Source organism: Capra hircus, unplaced genomic scaffold (assembly GCF_001704415.2).
Source record: "Capra hircus breed San Clemente unplaced genomic scaffold, ASM170441v1, whole genome shotgun sequence".
Lineage (NCBI taxonomy): Eukaryota > Metazoa > Chordata > Mammalia > Artiodactyla > Bovidae > Capra > Capra hircus.
In genome coordinates this window covers 12,330-30,783 of record NW_017189781.1, presented here as the reverse complement: position 1 = coordinate 30,783, position 18,454 = coordinate 12,330, and the positions used below count along the sequence as shown (strand labels likewise).

Below are 18,454 nucleotides of genomic sequence, written 5' to 3'. Positions count from 1 at the left end.
TCATGAACAGGTTTACTGTTCTTATAAAGAGACCCCACAAGCGCCTCTCACCTTTCCATTATGTCAGGTCAAGAGCTAGAAGTCACCAGTAATGAACAAAGAAGAAGGGCCACTCCAGAAAGCAACTCTGCTGGTGCCTTGATCTTGGACTTTCAGTCTCCAGAATTATGAGAAAGAAATTTCCATTGTTTTCAAGATACTCAGCCTGTAATATTTTGTTTCAGCAGCCCAAATGAACTAAAAGACTCTTTAAACCAAAACAACTATCAAAAGGCTGTTGCTGCTGCTGCTAAGTTGCTTCAGTAGTGTCTGACTCTGTGTGACCCCATGGACAGCAGCTCACCAGGCTCCCCCGTCCCTGGGATTCTCCAGGCAAGAACACTGGAGTGCATTGCCATTTCCTTCTCCAACAAAAAGCTAGATTTCTAATACTGTAAGATTCTCAGCATCTAACAAAAACCAATACCCATACTAAGATGCTAGAAAATGTGACCCATAACCAGGAGAAAAAGCTAGTTAGCGCAAGCAGACTCGGAAATTTATGGAAATGATGCAATTATAAAGCTAAAAATATTAAACAATATTATAATATGTTAAAGGAGAGAGAAAAAGCAAAGAAAAGGAAAGTTTAAAAAGAAATTAATAGAATTTCTAGAGTAAAAATAAATACTATCTGAACAAAAAATTAAAAGTCACTGAATGATTTATAGCAGATTTGACATTGCAGGAAAAAAAAACTTATGTAGATAAAATACAGAAATGCAGCGCTTATTTAAATTAAAGAATGAAAGAAAATAATGCAGAAGAGATATAGAGACAAAATGTACAGAGAAAAAATATGAGACAATATTAACCAGTCTTGTATTCTGGTATTCATGTTCTAAACTTGGTAACTGAAGGTATAGACAAAAAAATGGACAAAAGGTCCAGTGAAGAAAGGTGGATGCACTCTGTGAGCTGTTTCTTGTCTCTCTGGACTGATTTATAAGAACAACCTGCAAGTCCTATATCTGTCTGGGTGGTGTCCTCAGAGCTCCTGCCATAGAGTGGGCTCCAGGGGACAGTTTTTTTTTGGGTTTTTTTACATGAAGTAATAGAAATACAAAGTACATTTTTTTTCAAAATTTAATATTTTCCATAAAATCTGATGGCAAAACCTCTTCTCCCTCCCCATCTAATTATTTAATTTTACTTGTTCGTGGGTTTTTTGGGATTATTTCCCCTCTCATATCCAGAGGACTGAAGAAGCAGCACAGACACATTCTGATGCTGAGTAAAATAGCAAGTCACAATAGGTGGTAGTGTCCCTCATTTTCCTCTGTTAGTGAGTTTTAAAAGAGGGCTTTCCTGCTGGCTCAGTGCTAAAGAATCCACCTAACAATGCAGGAAACATGGATTTGATCTCTGGATTGGGAAGACTCCTTGGAGAAGGAAATGACAACCCACTCCAGTATTCTCGCCTGGGAAATCCATGGACAGAGGCGTCTGGTGGGCTACAGTCCATGAAGTGGCAAAAGAATCAAACATGACTGAGCGACTAAATAACAACACAGTTTTAAAGGAATGTATGAAGATAGTCACTAATGTACTAAGTGTTCAACACCTGCTTCGGTCCACTTCGGCTATGTCTACATGACAACACATGGCTGACAAGGAAGAAAGCTGTGTCCAGTGTCATGGATGTTATTGTGTCTCTCCCTTTTCAGTGTTGGCCCCGAAGCTTTCTTTCTTTTTATATTTAAGGGGAGGAAGCACCACATCAACAGCAATCATCAACCAACCAATGGGATCTGAAAAAAGTGAAAGTGTTAGTCATGTCCAACCCCATGGACTGGGGCCCACCAGGCTCTTCTGTCCATGGAATTCTTCAGGCAAGAATACTGAGTGGGAAGCATTCCCTTCTTCAGAAGATCTTCCCAACCCAGGGACTGGACCTGAGTTTCCTGCATTGCAGGCCGATTCTTTACCTGCTGAGCCACCAGGGAAGCCCCACCAATGGTACCTACTTAGTGGTAAATGGACTAGCTGTTTAAATGCTGAGTCACTGTTCTGACCACACCACCACATGGCCACTCCGGTTCCTGCAGAGATGGCTTCAGTTTCCACTTTGCCCCCACATGGTTATTTCTTGCCTGATTGAAGCAGAGGACCTCAAGACCCCCGAATTGGAGATCATTGAGTTCTTATTCTGCCTCACTGAGTAGATCAGCTCATTTCAGTTCAGTTCAGTCACTCAGTCATATCTGAATCCTTGCAAACCCCATGAGTCGTAGCACGCCAGGCCTTCCTGTCCATCACCAACTCCCGGAGTTTACCCAAACTCATGTCCATTGAGTCGGTGATGTCATCCAAACATCTCATCCTCTGTTGTCCCCTTCTCCTTCTGCCCTCAATCTTTTCCAGCATCAGAGTCTTTTCCAATGAGTAAGTTCTTCACATCAGGTGACCAAAGTATTGGAGCTTCAGCTTCAGCATCATATCTTCAGATCTCCTTGCAATCCAAGGGACTCCCAAGAGTTTTCTCCAACACCACAGTTCAAAAGCATCAATTCTTTGGCACTCAGCTTTCTTCATGGTCCAACTCTCACATCCATACATGACTACTGGAAAAACCATAGTTTTGACTAGACAGACCTTTGTCAGCAGAGTAATGTCTCTGTCTTTTAATATGCTGTCTAGGTTTGTCACAGCTTTTCTTCCAAGGAGCAAACATCTTCTAATTTCATGGCTGCAGTCACCATCTGCAGTGATTTTGGAGCCCAAGAAAATAAAGTCTTCACTGTTTCCATTGTCCATTTTTTCCCATCTATTTGCCATGAAGTGATGGGACCAGTTGCTATGATCTTTGTGCTTTGAATGTTGAGTTTTAAATCAGCTTTTTCACTCTTCTCTTTCACATTCATCAAGAGGCTCTTTAGTTCCTCTTACTGTTCTGCCATAAGGGTGGTGTCATCTGCATATCTGATGTTCTTGATATTTCTCCCAGCGATCTTGATTCCAGCTTGTGCTGAGTAGATAGATGATATGAAGTAGAGGCAATTCCCTGGTGGTCCAGTGGTTAAGACTCTGCGCTTCCACTGCAGGTGCATGGGTTTGATCCTTGGTCACGGAACCAAGATCCCACATGCTGTGCACCCTCCCAAGAAAGGAGTGGGAACCAGGAAGGTGGGGAATGGAGAGGCTCTTACTGTCATTTGGAGATAATTATATGCTTTCTGGCAATTTTGTGTGAATTTCTATACAAGCACTGTTTTATGAGTTATATAAAATGGTATGAAAATAGAAAAAAAAAGGAAATAGGGAAGAAAAATATAGTGACAATATACAGGGATTTATAAAATATTTTAAAAATAAACTGTATGGTAAAATAGAAGAAATATATGGAGAGGTAAAATAGAAATAGATGTTTATGATTTTTTATTTTGCATGTGAAGTAACGTACTATTATTTTGAACATTGATCAAGGTTTTAAAGGCATGTGGTCTCTGATCCAAATACTCTTCCATGTATAATAAAAGAAACCAAGTATGGGTGTAGATAGACTGATCATATCCATAGCGTAAATGTGTGTTGTTTAAAATCAGTATTATTGATGAAGGAAGAGATGTCCATTTTGACACCCAGAACAAATTTGACAACATTTGTTGTCCAGAAATATTTTTGTATGTTACAATTGTGGGGACCAGAAGTGAAGAAAGGAGTGGTGCTAATAACAAATAGCGAGAGGAGGCCAGAAATGCAGCACACACACTGGATCCACACATCCAAGAGTTGTCTGACAAAAATGCCAATGCTACTTGAGAAACTCTCGTCTAAATAATCCAAATGAAAGGCAAAAACAGACAGATGAGATTGGAAAAGCACAAAATGAGGCTCATCTCACACACTATCTACAATAAGTTTATTTTAACTACAAAACCAGAGAGGCCTTCAGTGAACAGCACTGGAGAAGTGGGCAAGATGGCAGAGTAGGAGGACCCTGAGCTCCTCTCCTCCCACAGGCACAACTAATTATAGCACATTGTAATATTTTAATGTTTAAACTTGATTAAATATAAACTGACATCCTTATTTCCTCATTGGTTTTTTTGAGTTTGTATTTTTTCCTATCTTTTTTATTAAGATAGTGTTATACATTAAAAGATGCATCTGAAATAAAGTTTTTATACAGTGTGCATCATTTTAACAACCACCAAAATCAAGAAAAAGACTATTTCCAACACTGAAGAAAAGTTGCCTCAGTTTACTTGCAGTTGAACTTTTCCTCTACCCCTGGCCTTAGTCAAGCAGTGGTTATTTAACGCGTCTCTGCATTAGCTTTCCATATTTTGCAGTTTCATATAATAGAATCAGGCAAGATGTATTCTGTGCTTGGCTTTGTGACAGTTATCAAAGGGAGAACTCACTGAAATGGAGTCAAGATGCCAGAAGGAGGAACTCTCATACAGTACTACTGGAAATCAATTTACAGGAAGAATCTTCTATTGTAGACCCCAACAGAAGAGACATCAATAGGAAATATCCATCAACTATGGGCATCGACACGACTACTGGAAAAACATCATGCACGGATGTGAGATCCATACAATAAAAAAGACTGAGTGCCAAGGAACTGATGCCTTCAAACTGTGGTACTGGAGAAGGCTCTTGAGAGTCCCTTAGACTGCAAGGAGATCAAACCAGTCAATCCTAAAGGAAATCAACCTTTGAATCAACCAATGATTGATTGAAAATCAACCAATGAATATTCATTGGAAGGACTGATGCTGAATCTGAAGCTCCAATACTTTGGCCACCTGATGCAAATAGCTGACTCATTGGAAAAGACCCTGATTTGGGGAAAGATTGAAGGCAGGAGGAGAAGGGGATGACAGAATGGATGGCAACACTGACTCAGTGGACATGAGTTTGAGCAAACTCCAGGAGATGGTAAAAGACAGGGAAGCCTGGCGTGCAACAGTCCCTGGGGTTGCAAAGCCGGACATGACTGAAGTGACTGAACAACAGTGTAGGCTCAACAGTGAAAGATGTACATTGCATCTCCTGCAAGAAATCCACTACCCCCAGCAACTCAACCAGTGAGAAACCGTCATTGCCCTGAACTTTCACTTTTCTCCAATTGACTTTCATTCAAAACAATCCTTCCTAATTTTCTTGTTTCTCCAAAATGACTTTTGTTTGTTGGTCTTGCCTGTGGTTTTTGCTGTATGTGGCTTGCTTGTCATGAATTGCAGTTTCTCCGCTATATCTAAATAAACCCATATTTTGCCGGTAAAGTAAACTGACTGGCCTTTATATGCAGTATTATATTGGTTCAGCTATACAATAGAGCTATCTGACATTTATATACTTTAGAAATTGATCATCACAATAAGTCTAGTAATCATCTGTCAATATACAAAGGTATCACAATATTATTGTCTCTACTCCCTATGCTGTGCATTACTTCCCACTGACATTTCTCTTATAACTAGAAGGCTATCGCCCTTAATCCTCTTCACCTCTTTCTTCCAAAGCCCTAAGTCCCCTCCTCTTCAGGAACCAAAAGTTGTTCTCTGTATTTGTAAGTCTGTCTCTATTTTGTTCTGCTTATTGATTTGTTTCTGACTCTTTTATTTTTAAGGTCAACAGCTTCTTTTGTTAATATAATGTTTTGGGGTTTCATCTACAGGGCTGTGTGCTTCAGTAGTTCACATTTCATGGGTAAATAGTACTCCAGTGGGCATTCCCTGGTAATGAATCCACCTGCCAAGCAGTAGATGTGGGTTCAATCCCTGGGTCGGGAAGATCATCTGGATAAGGAAATGGCAACCCTCTCCAGTATTCTTGCCTGGGAAATACTATGAACAGTGGAGCCTGGTGGGCTACAATCCATGGGGTCACAAAAGATTTGGACACTACTTAGCAACTAAACAACAATACAATAAGAGTGAAATACAAAATAGACTATTTGGACATTGCTTCCAATTGATTGGACAATTTGTAAGCACACTTGGTGTCCTGGGAATCTTCTGTTGGCTATTAAGGTACAAAAGAAACAGAACATTACTATTGCTTTCAAGAGCTTAAAGTTTGATTAGAAACAATACAAGTATTAATTCCAGGAATGTATTCTTCTTAAATGAAGAGGGTTAGGGATGGAATAACGTACCTGTAAAGAGAAAGATATAAGCATCTGAATGCAGAGTTCCAAAGAATAGCAAGAAGAGATAAGAAAGCCTTCCTCAGCAATCAATGCAAAGAAATAGAGGGAAACAACAGAATGGGAAAGACTAGAGATCTCATTGGGCGCAGGAGGAGAAGGGGATGACAGAGGATGAGATGGCTGGATGGCATCACCGACTCAATGGACATGAGTTTGAGTGAACTCCGGGAGTTGGTGATGGACAGGGAGGCCTGGCGTGCTGTAATTCATGGGATCGCAACGAGTCAGACATGACTGAGCGACTGAACTAAACTGAACTGAATGGCATTAAAGTACTTGGCAACATAAGAAAGCACTGGGTAGAGTTAGATGTTCTGAGCTGTGAGCCTTGCACAACCACCAAAAAAAAAAAAAATTCCTGGGAACAAATGAGGTATTCTCACTGTGTTTCATGTCACTCCATTACTTGAGATGAGTGAACAGTTTGTTTTAGGAGATCCTTTCTAGATGTAAGCTTGTGTGCCTCAATGACAACTTATACATGTATTATGTTGTTTTGGCCATGGACGGAAAATCTTCCAAAAGTTCACTGCTTCCCCCAAAGTCCGGTTCTTTCAGGCTTCACTGAAAGTACCAAGGATACATCCCATAATCTACTTAAACTTTCACCCTGCAAAATTCTGTCCTTCTGTCCTGCGCTTTTTTTTTCTTCATCTCACAATGAAGAACAATAAATTGACCGTTGATTTCTCTGCTCCTGCATAACGCTGTGAGCTACTATATGAAAAGTAAGTATGTACTCACATAAAAACAATAAGTAAAAGCATATATCAATATTCTGATCAAGAAAAATACATTTTAATAAATCTCTATTCTGATGGATGAGGGTTCCAATTGAGATTTTAAATGATTTCAATTAAATAATGGACTATATCTCAGTTTTTACTGAGCTTTATTTTCCTTTCCTGGATGTCTAGAACATGACACACAGCCTCTCTATGTGCAGCTGTCACTTTCTGAGGTACTCTTTCATCCTCTTTGCTTAGCTGGTTCCTACTTCTCTTTCTTGTTCAGTCTCTAGGTTTACTTAAGTTGCCTTTACTTGACCTTCAAAACTATTAGACTAACTAATAGTTAAGCCCCACAATTACTGGCTTTTATAACTCTCAAAGTCCCTTTCTTTGAGAATAACAACACCTTAATTTAGTGCCTACCATTTCCTTTACACAATAGGACTCCTTAATAATAGTGACAGATAATAGTATTTACAAAGGACCATATGTCAGGCAATTTGTGCTTCACCGGTAACTCCATGAAGCCATGAAGAACATGCCTGTAATGCAGGAGATGATCAGGAGACATGGGTTTGATCCCTGAGTTGAGAAGATTCCCTGGTGAAGAAAACGGCAACCCACTCCAGTATTCTTACCTGGGAAATCCCATGACAGAGGAACCTGACCGCCTGCAGTGCATGGGGTTGCAAGAGTCAGATACAACTTAGTGACTAAACAACAACAACAACAAAACTCATACTAAGATGATATAATGTTACTGCAGAGAGCTCTGCTCTGGAATCTCATTAATCTGCTTTCTAACCCTGTCTTTTCCAACTGTAGCCTTTTGACGTTAAAAATTTGCTTAATTCCTTTGAGCATTAGTATCCAAATCTGTAAAATGGGTCATGTAATATAACCTATTTCATAGTGTTTTATGAAAATTAAAAGAAAAAAATGCAAGTCACATTAAAATTATTCAATAAATGTTGGTAGAAAGAATCATTCTTTTTGTTAACTCTCTTCTACCCCTCCTTAACAAATAATAAAACTGAGCCTCTGAATGTTTTTCTGATGTTATAAGCAAATGAGAATCTACAGTGGAAAGGGTCTAAAAGGAAGAGTTTACAGATTATAAGAGTTATTTCCATAAGGAGAATTCCTCTGCTATCTTTCTAACTCACTGGTTTGTAACAAGATTGGCTTGACATCTTGCAATTTCCAGATGTCAGGTAATGCTTTTCTCCATTCAAAAACTCTCGAAAAATACTCAGTTGACCTTGCTTTAAAGTGAGTATCAATGATAAATATTTTAAAATCACATAAACTTTGCAACTGAATATGTAGAAAGAGTATTAAATGAAGAACATGCTGATTATAAAACGATTTAAGTGCAAGTGAAGTGAAGTCGCTTAGTCGTGTCCAACTCTTTGCGACCCTGTGGACTGTAGTTTACCAAGCTCCTCCATCCATGGGATTCTCCAGGCAAGAATACTGGAGTGGGTTGCCATTTCCTTCTCCAGGGGATCTTCCCGACCCAGGGATTGACGGATTGAACCCAGGAACCTGGGTCTCCAGCATTGCGGGCAGACGCTTTAACCTCTGAGCCACCAGGGAAGCCTGTAGTCACTGTTTATCTGAGTTTGGCCTTTACTGGGTGTTATTGGCCTAAAAGCACTCTATCTCATAACAACCAACATTAATCAATACAACAGGATAAAAGGAGGCCTATGTGGCTTAAATGTTGTTAAATTAAGTTATGACTATGAGCCAAATGAAAAGATCTGAACAAATTTTGGAATGTCTGGCTTAAAAAGCTAAGTATAAGGTAGTTCTATTTGCAATTTTTTAAGGAATCTCCTACCTTATGACCCAGCAATCCCACTTCTGGGCATACACACCGAGGAAACCAGAATTGAAAGAGACACATGTACCCCAATGTTCATCGCAGCACTGTTTATAATAGCCAGGACATGGAAACAACCTAGATGTCCATCAGCAGATGAATGGATAAGAAAGCTGTGGTACATATACACAATGGAGTATTACTCAGCCGTTAAAAAGAATTCATTTGAATCAGTTCTGATGAGATGGGTGAAACTGGAGCCAATTATACAGAGTGAAGTAAGCCAGAAAGAAAAACACCAATACAGTATACTAACACATATATATGGAATTTAGGAAGATGGCAATGACGACCCTGTATGCAAGACAGGAAAAAAGACACAGATGTGTATACCGGACTTTTGGACTCAGAGGGAGAGGGAGAGGGTGGGATGATTTGGGAGAATGGGAATTCTAACATGTATACTGTCATGTAAGAATTGAATCGCCAGTCCATGTCTGACGTAGGGTGCAGCTTGCTTGGGGCTGGTGCATGGGGATGACCCAGAGAGATGTTGTGGGGAGGGAGGTGGGAGGGGGGTTCATGTTTGGGAACGCATGTAAGAATTAAAGATGTTAAAATTTAAAAAAAAAAAAAGCTAAGTATATGGCATGTAAAAATTGACTGGGGAAAGTGGTGCATGAGAGGGTAATTTCCAGGAGATAGGTAGTAATCTACCAGAGAGGGCCCTGAGTAACAGTCCAGGTGCACATGACTTCCAGTGAGACAACCATGTTTATTAAGATGCTGGGTGAGAACCAGCACTTATTTCAATGTTTGTGTTAGTGAATGGTTTTCAAAAAAAAAATTACCAAGAACCCAAACTTTATAATACTAATAATAGCAATAATAACAACCATGCAATAACAGTCAAATGTTCCTAACATGCTCACACTTACTCCTCATAGCAAATATACAAATTAGGAATAAAAGACATAATTTAAGCATCTTGTCAAGTGGCAGAGCCAAGAGGTGAATTTTGTTCTGTTAGTATCTAAACTTTAGCCTAGGACAGTTGGTCACAGGAATGGGAAATAATTAGAAAAATTGAATAACAGAGGATCAACCATATTTTGACCTTCCAGCCAGTAATGCAGTATATTACAAAGTAAGTAATTAGATATAAGCTGTTATTTTGAAATTTTACATCAAAAGTATCACAAGAGTAGGGCTTCTTGAAAACTTCACTCAAGTAGAACTACTGGCTCTATGTGAAAAGATTAGGGAGTGGATCTGTGTGTTTTACAGTTACTATAAGCAGTCAGCATAAAAGTAAACAAGATTGGATTTATGCAAAAGGCCTATGTTTTATCAAGGAAAATCAGAACTTGATACTCGCTGGTATCAAAGCTTTTAGCCTTCAACCTTCTTGCTCTGATGTCGCTTCTAAGTCACTTCAGTCATGTCTGACTCTGTGCGACCCCATAGACGACAGCCCACCAGGCTCCCCCGTCTCTGGGATTCTCCAGGCAGGAACACTGGAGTGGGCTGCCATTTCCTTCTCCAATGCATGAAAGTGAAAAGTGAAAGTGAAGCCTAGATTTAATCATGTTTTTATTTCTTAAGTATTGCATTTTCCCTGGTAGCTCAGCTGGTAAAGAATCTGCCTGCAATGCAGGAGACTTGGGTTCAATCACAGGTTTGGGAAGATACCCTGAAGGAGGGCATGGCAACCCACTCCAGTATTCTGGAGAAACCCCATGGACTGAGGAGCCCAGCAGACTGCAGTCCATAGGGTCACAAATAGTCAGACACGACTAAGCACAGTACACATTGCATTTTACCCATTTAACTGGTCCAACAATTGACTGTGAGACTCCTTTGGGGAAATATTGACTCTGCTTAGGGAAAACAGATTTTGAAGAACTGATAGGAGGGCTTTCTCCCAGTGGGATAAGAAGATATTGGGCTCTTGAGTCTCTGGTCCCTGAAGGGCCAGCAAGGCAGTCTTTCCCTGAGGAAGTAGAAACTCAAGCTTAAACTCTCTGTTCTGAAAGCCAGAGTGTAGAAGAGCCAGACAGAGGCAGAACTCTCCCTCCCTGGCAGAGATCACTGTCTCCATCAAGTAAGTCTGGCTCCAGCAGAAAATGAAGAAACCAAGTCACCACTGCGATAGTGGACCCCTCACTAGAGCAGGGACTGCACTGGGAATAAAGCTGTGCTTGCAGATGGAAGAGCTGCAGGGTTGAAGTTTGAGGATAGGAGTTGAAGGGATGTGAGAGCAAAAAGTGGCATAAGGCCAGATGAAGATGAGCATGCCAAAGTTGGGTCCAGATTCTGTGCGTGCTGGGGAAAGGTTTGGTCCATGTGGGAGTTCACGAATCTGCACCAGAGTATCATGTTGAAGAGATCTTGAACACCTTTCATTGAACTCTTCTGGGAACATGAGGAAAAACACAGATTTAGAAAAGAAAGAAGATTCCTTATCACACTCCCTTGGTTATCATTACTTAGAAATCTTCACTAGTTTGCCCTTTATTGCCATTCCCATTTAATAAAAATATCTGATCCACTTTCTGCTCTCTCCTTTATTTCTCTGACTCCCTTTGTCTTCTCTCTTCTCAATCCAATCTATTCTGTTGTAATTTCAGAATTCTTTTTTGTATCTTCTCTCCATCATCTATTTTCTGGGCACATATGCTTGTGTTCTCCCCACTTCTGCTCTTTGTCTTCCATTCATTTGGCCAAAAGTCACTCCACCATGTGCAACTTCCTCCAGACCAACAGAGACCCCCAGGGAAAGCAAGCTTAGAGCACCATGTCCACTCAATGCTTTTCTCACTCCTATCATTATTACTTATCTCTCCCTATCCCCCTTTCTTGTCTCCAGATCTTGTTGAACAATATTGACAATAGACCAATACTTTTCCAAGATTAATACTAATTCCTATTCATCATTTATATACTTTAATTTAGTAAATGATATAATATGCTTAAAATTAATTCCAAAATTGTCTGAGTCACTACTAGTGTATTCTGTTATCAGCAAGAGAAGAAGAATTGGAAGATCATTTAATCTCATCTACATATCAAGTGGGAAGGCCATGCCTAGCAGACACTAGCTGGGCAGGATCTTTTGTCCGGGGAAGCAAAGGACCAGGAGGAGTGAAGACAGGAACCCTGGGAGAAGGTGCTCCTCCTTCCCCCTCTGAGAGCCAGCCCTGGTCACTAACAGGGACTCTCTGATGAGGAGAATCTGGGAGGAGACAGCTGAGGAGGACTGGAACTGCATTTTAAGACTAGAATTCAGAGCTGGAAGCAAAACCACTATGTGAACCACTAAAACACAAAGTATGTTTCTATCTTTATGAAAATATTGTTCACAGTATGAAAATAAGGCTCACAGTTTGGTTAAATGTTCCGTTTGCTTGCCACCCTGCCCCTACTCCAAAGCTGTTTCTGCTCTATCATTTCTAGTTTCAAAACTATTAATTTTATCATGGGTGAATTTTTCAACAGTATTGATGAGGTAAATACATTATCACAGAATTATTCATTAGGATCAAAGGTAACTTAGAAATTATTAAAATCTAACACATTGGACTACGATTAGACAGGAGAAGGATTAGCCTAATACTGCGAGAATGGTTAAGATTTTGAGAATCAGTTTCCTGTTTGTAATGTGGTGATAATAAAGTATATCTCACAGGAGGGTGAATGATTCAGTGAGATGAAACCCTAGATATTTGATCACAGTTCCCAGTAGTGGTATGAGTTCAAAAACTAAACAATATGTGATTTTATGTTAGTGAGCCTAGTGAGAAATGAAGAGGGATGTTCTTAAATTACTGATATAAAGTTTCAAACCCACAAGATAACACTTTAACAGAGACATCTGTCTATGTTGACAGATTTAAAGGCAATGAGCTAAACTATTTCAAATGGTCATTGAGTTGAGTCTCATAATTTTTTTAACTATTCACCTATGAGACATTTAAATTATTTCCCAATGTTTCCTGGTATAAACAATGCTTCAAGAAACATATTCATACATATTGCTTTTCTACATGCTGAACTCATTTTGGTGTTCAAAAAGCCTGGAATAAAGCAAATTAAATTTTTAAAAATTAAAAAAAAATAAGTGCAATGGACTACATGATCTGAAAGAACAGACCTGTACATTTAGCCCAGCTACAGTCTTCTCTGCACTCTCAGTCACAATTCAGGAGAAGGAGAATCTTAGAATCTTTATCACTAATGTAAAAGAGGATACCAGATTACTTTTTTCATAATTGTTTTCTCCAGCCTATTTCCCGTGTATGTTAGTCAATCTTTCCCTATATAATCATAATAGTTTATGCAAGACTCTGCCATTGCTTATAGCACTTTTTCTTGTATTATCCATTGTCCTTAGAATGGCTTACGTTTTCCCTCTTTCAAACTTGAGGACATTTCTTAATTAAGTTTTGTGACACTAGTCCTTAATAGCATGATGAGGGAATGTTTAAATGACAAGAAAGCAATATCAACATTGAACAAGTGCCTAGAAGTGTATGGTGGTGGGGCGGGGAGGATGGGGACTTGTATGTGGATTACTATATTGAAGATGGAAAGAGGAAATCCAAAGGAGATGGAAGGCTTTAAAGGTGGATGTCATCACTCTCACATTTTTGCAGTCAGAAGAATCATTTTTCATCAGCCCAGCATTGGGGCTTCCCTGGTGACTCAGCAGTAGAGAATCCACCTGCCAATAGAAGGGACTCAGGTTGAATATCTGGATCTGGAAGATCTCCTAGAAAAAGGAATGGCAAACCACTCCAGTATTCTTGCCTGGTAAATCCCATGGACAGAGGGTCCTTGCAGGCTACAGACATTGGGTTTGCAAAGACTTGGACATGGCTTGAAGATTAAACAACAACAGCAACAATCAGTCCAGCATAGCTTGGAGGAATTACTCAATTTCATGTTAAGGTTGTTTCTTCAATAAGTTAGGAATTCTACTGATATAAAGTTTAAGAAATAGGAAAAAAAAAAAGCAATTTTAGGAAGAATCCATAGGAAACAAATTAAAATTATTTTTAAGGTAGAATCCAGTTAACCAACTCTATTTTTGCAGTATAATATTTTTAAATATATAGCTCAAAATAAATGTGGCTGAAAGGTCAGATGGGGGTGGATGGAAGTTTACAGCTTTTTATGTGAGTCCTTAGTTTGTGACAGTCTCTGCTATTTCTTTTTTCTTTTTTCTTTTTTTTTGCATGCATTGTTATAGTTAAACTGTGGATGCGACACATTCTGTATGGTCTTTTTAAAAACAGGGAGAAACTTGCAGATACAAACTTGAAGAATAATTTGTCACAAAATTTAATAGTTTTCTAAGTAATTTTCTATGTCTTTTACTTTCTGTAAAGACTTAATTAATTAAAAAATAACCTTGAACAAATGAAACATGTATAAACAAGTCATATAACTTCATCCCCTTACATTCTCCAAAGTAATAGGAATAATCGAATAGAACATCAAAAAGGATAACAGATAAATTCTCCTGATTCCAAGAGAGCCTGCTAAGACCCACATATCACTAGGTAAATCAGGTTCTATTTTCATATACCTCAAATCAATAGCTAATTTTTAATCTTAGTTTTACAACTCACTAAAAGAAAGCTATAGAAATAAATGACAAAATACGACGGCACACCAAAATGGCAATATCTCCACTGAGGCTTCATATTTCCTCCTCAGTTGTTTTGCTAGGTCCCCAAGCTGGAAACTCTGGTTGTCCCTATCCCTCAGCCTCCTCTTTTTACTAGCCATAGGGGCCTACACCACCTTCTTGAACACTATCCGGCTGGAGGCCTCACTACATGAGCCCATGTACCACCTGCTTAGCCTCCTCTCCCTGCTGGACATGGCGCTCTGCCTCACTGTCATACCCAGGGTCCTGGCCATTTTCTGGCTTGACCCCTGGTCTATCAGCTTCTTTGCCTGCTTCTTTCAGATGTTAAACATGAATTCCTTCCTTGCCATGGAGTCCTGCACATTCATGATCATGACCTATGACCGCTATGTGGCCATCTGCCATCCACTGAGGTACCCACCCATCATCACTGACCAATCTGTTATCAAGGCAGCCATTTTTATTTTGGCAAGAAATTCCCTTACTATTCTGCCCATCGCTATTCTCTCAGGACAATTCCATTATTGTGGGAGAAATGTCATTGAGAACTGCATCTGTGCCAAAATGTCTGTGTCCAGGCTCTCTTGTGATGATATTACCATCAATCATCTCTATCAGTTTGCATTTGGCTGGGCACTGCTGGGATCTGACCTCATCCTCATCTTCCTCTCCTATACCCTCATACTGCGGGCTGTGCTGGGGCTCAAGTCAAGGAGCTGTGGCCAAGGCCGTAAGCATATGTAACTCCTACTTCATCCTTATCCTCTTCTTCAGCACATCCTCCTGGTCTTTGTCCTCACTCATGTGGCAAAGAAGAAGGTCATTCCTGCAGCACTCAACCCCATTGTTTATGGGGTATGAACCCAGGAAATCAAGAAAGGAATCCAGAGATTACTGAAGAAAAGATGGTAATTAAGACAACCAGGTAGGATGGTTTTTAAGTCAATAATAAATGAATGGACTGAAGTTCATATCTGTAAGTTTTACTCTCAAACTGGATGAACTGACTGTGTCCCCTTTAATAAAGCTGCAGTTGCATTTAGAGTTTCTCTTTCTCTCACTCCTCATCAGAAATCTCCTTGGCCCTTCTCCTTTTGCCCCACACTTATCTTATTTTGCCCAAAATGTTGAGTTTTCTTAGGCAGGTTCTAATGAGAAATTTATGTTCATAAATATATAACTGTTAACTTGACATAAATTTTATATTCTTGAGAATAAAACTGTGGATGCTTTGTGAGCTGTGACATATAATGTGTACTGCCTTCTTATTCTTATATCCACAGAAGTGAGCATATTGAAGACAAAGACATGAATTTCAGGCCTTATGTTAGAAGGTTATTGCTAGTCTGTAATTGGGTATTTTCTCTGAATCTTCAATCTCATTACTGGCTTTTCTGTAACTGAGTGTTCTCTCTCAACCTGCAAGCCCACTGCTGACTTCCTTTGTCATTCTGTCTCTTCTCTTCTAGCAGACAAGATTTTCTTTGCAATGTGTCTTGCAAAAAGGACTTCCCTGTAGCTCAAATGATAAAGAATCTGCCTGCAATGCAGGAGACCAGGGTTCGTTCCCTGAGTCAGGAAGATTCTCTGGAGAAGGGAATGGCAATCTACTCTGGTATTCTTGCCTGGAGAATCCCATGGACAGAGACACCTGGCAGACCATAGTCCATGGGATTGCAAAGAGACTAAACCAAACCACATTACGAAAGGACAAGATTTATGCCTCTATTGTTCATGTTTGTAACAATGATCAGAGTTTTCTTATACTTCTTTTAGGACTTCCCTGTAGTTCAAATGGTAAAGAATCTGCCTGCAATGCAGGAGACCAGGGTTCATTTCCTGAGTCAGTAAGATCCTCTGGAGAAGGGAACGTCAATACACCCCAGTATTCTTGCCTGGAGAATCCCATGGACAGAGGAGCCTGGCAGACTACAGTCCATGGTATTGCAAAGAGTCAGACACAACTGAGTGGCTAAACCACTTTCTTATATTAAGAGATGCCTCATTTTTATCCCTATGAATCTACACTTGACCACTTATCTTTGTGATTCAGAGTGTTACAGGGTAAGGTATGCAAATATACCTTTGCTAATAAGTTAAAGATTTGTAAGCATTATAATGTATGATTCAGTAATAATACTGAAATATAAAACAGATTATATGATTATTGTTTCCTATGATTTGGATATCTTCTGAGCACACATCTCCTGTGTCTGGGAATTCTGTTAACTATTAAGCTACAAAAGTAAATGGGATTTTATTATTGCTTTCAGGAGCTTAAAGTTTGATTTGGAGGAATATAAATATTAATTCCAGGAATATATTCTTCTCAAATGAAGAGGCTGAGAAATGAAATAATGTGCCTCTATGGGTATTAAGATGCTGGGCAACCAAGGAAAGCACTGATGGTGTTAGAAGGTCTGAGTTGTAAGCCTTGCACAACCACAAAAAAAAAGTAGTTTCAGGGGAACAAATGAGGTGATGTCACTGTGCTTAACAGTATTTTATTATCTGATAACAGTGAACAGCTTTAGAAGACCCTTTCTAGATATAAACTTGTGTGCTCAATGAAAACTTCAACATGTATTGTTCTGACCACGAACAGAAAATCTCCCCAAAGAGTTCAAAACTATCCCCAAAGTCTAGTTCTTTCAGTCTTCACTGAAAGCACCAGGAATACATCCCTTGACCTATTTAAGCACGCTTTCTGCAAAGCTATATTCATTTCCTTTTCTTCTTCGCCACACAGTGAGAAACAATAAATTGGTATTTGCATTCTTAATTCCTTCTATGAATGACTACTTGAAAAGTAAGCATGTACTCACATAAAAAGCAATAAGTAAAAGCAAAAAGCATGTTCAATATTTTAATCAAGAATAATACATTTCTCAAAAGTAAAATCAATTTTAAGATCCAAATATGTTCACATCATAGCTAATCTTTTTCTTTATTACTTAAAGAATATCTTCCAAAAAAACTCATTGACTCAAAGATTTTTTTTTTTTTAATTTTAAAATCTTTAATTCTTACATGCGTTCCCAAACATGAACCCCCCTCCCACCTCCCTCCCCACAACATCTCTCTGGGTCATCCCCATGCACCAGCCCCAAGCAAGCTGCACCCTACGTCAGACATGGACTGGCGATTCAATTCTTACATGACAGTATACATGTTATAATTCCCATTCTCCCAAATCATCCCACCCTCTCCCTCTCCCTCTGAGTCCAAAAGTCTGGTATACACATCTGTGTCTTTTTTCCTGTCTTGCATACAGGGTCGTCATTGCCAACTTCCTAAATTCCATATATATGTGTTAGTATACTGTATTGGTGTTTTTCTTTCTGGCTTACTTCACTCTGTATAATTGGCTCCAGTTTCACCCATCTCATCAGAACTGATTCAAATGAATTCTTTTTAACGGCTGAGTAATACTCCATTGTGTATATGTACCACAGCTTTCTTATCCATTCATCTGCTGATGGACATCTAGGTTGTTTCCATGTCCTGGCTATTATAAACAGTGCTGCGATGAACATTGGGGTACATGTGTCTCTTTCAATTCTGGTTTCCTCAGTGTGTATGCCCAGAAGTGGGATTGCTGGGTCATAAGGTAGTTCTATTTGCAATTTTTTAAGGAATCTCCACACTGTTCTCCATAGTGGCTGTACTAGTTTGCATTCCCACCAACAGTGTAGGAGGGTTCCCTTTTCTCCACACCCTCTCCAGCATTTATTGCTTGCAGATTTTTGGATCGCAGCCATTCTGACTGGTGTGAAGTGGTACCTCATTGTGGTTTTGATTTGCATTTCTCTAATAATGAGTGATGTTGAGCATCTTTTCATGTGTTTGTTAGCCATCCATATGTCTTCTTTGGAGAAATGTCTACTTAGTTCTTTGGCCCATTTTTTGATTGGGTCGTTTATTTTTCTGGATTTGAGCTGCAGAAGTTGCTTGTATATTTTTGAGATTAGTTGTTTGTCAGTTGTTTCAGTTGCTATTATTTTCTCCCATTCAGAAGGCTGTCTTTTCACCTT

The 18,454-nt window shown here is 39.3% G+C and overlaps 1 pseudogene; it reads left to right on the top strand.

Moving 5' to 3' along the window:
- The first annotated feature begins 14,426 nt into the window (after positions 1-14,426).
- LOC102190438 lies at positions 14,427-15,332 on the top strand (annotated as a pseudogene).
- The last annotated feature ends 3,122 nt before the right edge of the window (positions 15,333-18,454 follow it).